We start from the raw sequence: 2797 nt of genomic DNA, 5'->3' as shown, positions 1-2797 counted from the left end.
TCAGAAGGTGCGAAAGAATGGCTATTCTCTTGCTCGTGATTCTTGGGGGGGTCGTAGATGGAAAAATGGGTTCGACTCCCATAGCCCCGATGTGGCGAAAAAGACTGATTCAACGAGATATGCCTTGCCTGCATTAAGATTTAAAACTTGTCGTCTACTTTCAGGAAATGTTCGGAAGAGAGAACTTACAATAATACAACGCCGCATTCTCCGAAGATTGAGGAACAAGAAGAAAGATATTAAGAGAAAGATTTCTCCGAGAGAAAATCTTAACAGTTACATCCAATCACAAACTACACGAAAGTTGCCCCTTTTTCATGGGGATTTACCCATCACAGAGATGCACAGAGGAACAGAACGAACTTCATATATCCCTTTTCTACTTAATCCAGAAACAAGATCGGACGTTATTCCGGTTCGTCTCCATTTTTGTGAAACTATTCCTCAAGCAAGGCAGCCGATAAGTCATCGAAGGGTTTGTGTGAATAATGGAATGGTAAGCATTACTCATTTGAAAGTGTCCCACGGTGATCTAATATCTTTTCAAGAAAATGACGCAAGAATCCGCGGTGAAGAAATAAGGAGATCTTTCTATATCGAAATATCAGTTGAAAAAATCATAGGCAAATTCCTGGATCACCCGGTAAGAATGTGGAGAAGAACCAAAACAGAATGGTTCCACCTACTCAAAACTAAGAGGGGATGCCGCCTACTACTAAAATCCCGGTTTTTGCAACAGTTGCGTTCTTCTATGCAAGAAGAAGACTTAGAAAGAACAAAGAAGTTTGGATCCGAAAAAGTATGCTTAGGCAGTTCCTTCGCTGAGCACAACAGAATGAAGAGAAATTTGTATCATTTCAAATCCCTATTCTTATCGAAGAAAAGGAACGAGAAAAACCGAAATCTTCCTACTCGAATAAGAAGTCCTATAGTTTACAACTCTTCTTTATATAGTAATTCGATCTATTGCTCCGCATCCCCCTATCAGTTTACTATGAAGAGAAGAATCAAAAGGATCGAACTACCTACTCATTATTCGGAGGTGAATCATAGAACACTAAAAGCTGTGGTATCTTATGGACCGAACATAGGTCATATCCCTCACGACATAAGATTGAAAGATTTAAACCTTCCTCTTCGGAGCGGAAACGGACGTGGCCAAAACATATAAAGATCGGCGTAGTCGCTCATAGGGACATATCTATCCGGATAGAGGATAGTCTAGATCGATTCATAGATAGATTTCTATCCATATAGATAGGTATCTCCGTGGATAGAGATAAAGATAGGGATCCATCTAGTCACTATTTCCATTTTTTTTCTTAATTCTGATTGATTGCCTTTTTTTTGACGAAAAGTTTTAAATCTTAATGCAGGCAAGGTGAAATTCATTTCAATTATTACTTGCTGGGTCGGAGCGTAGACGAGCGAGCAGAGCCCAGGAAACAGGGAAGCCCGTCATAGAGCAGTCGACTAGAAGTAGAAGACTGATGGCCTGAGAGAAAGCGGCCTCTCTCGGGAAACATGGCCAAATTTCTCTTCTTTCTTTTTGATTTCGGGTTTCTTTATTTTTTCAGGGGCCCAGAACGCTAAAGGGGAGAAGCAAACCGAACCTCTAATCGACCTGGACACATAAAAAATTCTCGGCGTCGAGAGAGATTTGAGATTCCGTAAGTAACTCAGTGAGTGCTTTCTAAGAAGGGCTTGGTTTGGAAAAAGAAAATGAAATACGAACAACCGCGCTGGTCGTAATAGATCGACTTTCATGCTAGTTCTTGCTCCAGTATGAAAGTTCCATTTCAGGGAAGGACGACGTACCATGATACTTTCTGTTTTGTCGAGCCCTGCTTTGGTCTCTGGTTTGATGGTTGCACGTGCTAAAAATCCGGTACATTCCGTTTTGTTTCCCATCCTAGTCTTTCGCGATACTTCAGGTTTACTTCTTTTGTTAGGTCTCGACTTCTCCGCTATGATCTTCCCAGTAGTTTATATAGGAGCTATAGCCGTTTTATTCCTATTCGTTGTTATGATGTTCCATATTCAAATAGCGGAGATTCACGAAGAAGTCTTGCGCTATTTACCAGTGAGTGGTATTATTGGACTGATCCTTTGGTGGGAAATGTTCTTCATTTTAGATAATGAAACCATTCCATTACTACCAACCCAAAGAAATACGACCTCTCTGAGATATACAGTTTATGCCGGAAAGGTACGAAGTTGGACTAATTTGGAAACATTGGGCAATTTACTTTATACCTACTATTTCGTCTGGTTTTGGTTCCTAGTCTTATTTTATTAGTAGCCATGATTGGGGCTATAGTACTGACTATGCATAGGACTACTAAGGTGAAAAGACAGGATATATTTCGACGAAATGCTATTGATTTTAGGAGGACTATAATGAGGAGGACGACAGACCCACTCACGATCTACTAAAGGGCAAGTAGCTTGAGATTGGTTCAAATCCAATTCGTGAGTATGTGGAGGGACGCTCCTATCCTATTGTTTTATGGAAATGATCTTTAGACGGGCATGGACATAATGGGCTCTTTTCCTCCTATAACTTCTAGTTGTCTATTTGAGGAAAGACTTGGAACGAGGAGAAAGAAGATAGCCCAAGACGAAGCCTACAACCAGAACCAAGTAGACAGATAGCCTTGCAGGGACCACTCCACCTATGGGAACCAATCAGTCCCCAATAGCAAGAAAAAGGGTACCAAGCAAGCAAAGGAGCGTTAGCGTCAGCAAACCAGTCAGTTGCGAGTGTGTGAGTGCGCAGTTCCTTCTCTTCGGTCAG

The 2797-nt window shown here is 41.3% G+C and overlaps 2 pseudogenes; both read left to right on the top strand.

Annotated features, from left to right (window-relative positions):
* Window positions 1–1752, top strand: part of LOC131177392 (ribosomal protein S4, mitochondrial-like) — a 2555-nt pseudogene extending 803 nt beyond the window's left edge.
* A 57-nt stretch (window positions 1753–1809) lies between these two features.
* Window positions 1810–2555, top strand: LOC131177393 (NADH-ubiquinone oxidoreductase chain 6-like; annotated as a pseudogene).
* The last annotated feature ends 242 nt before the right edge of the window (window positions 2556–2797 follow it).

The sequence above is a fragment of the Hevea brasiliensis genome, unplaced genomic scaffold, assembly GCF_030052815.1.
Source record: "Hevea brasiliensis isolate MT/VB/25A 57/8 unplaced genomic scaffold, ASM3005281v1 Scaf44, whole genome shotgun sequence".
Classification (NCBI taxonomy): Eukaryota; Viridiplantae; Streptophyta; class Magnoliopsida; order Malpighiales; family Euphorbiaceae; genus Hevea; species Hevea brasiliensis.
This window is presented reverse-complemented; position numbering and strand designations above follow the sequence as displayed.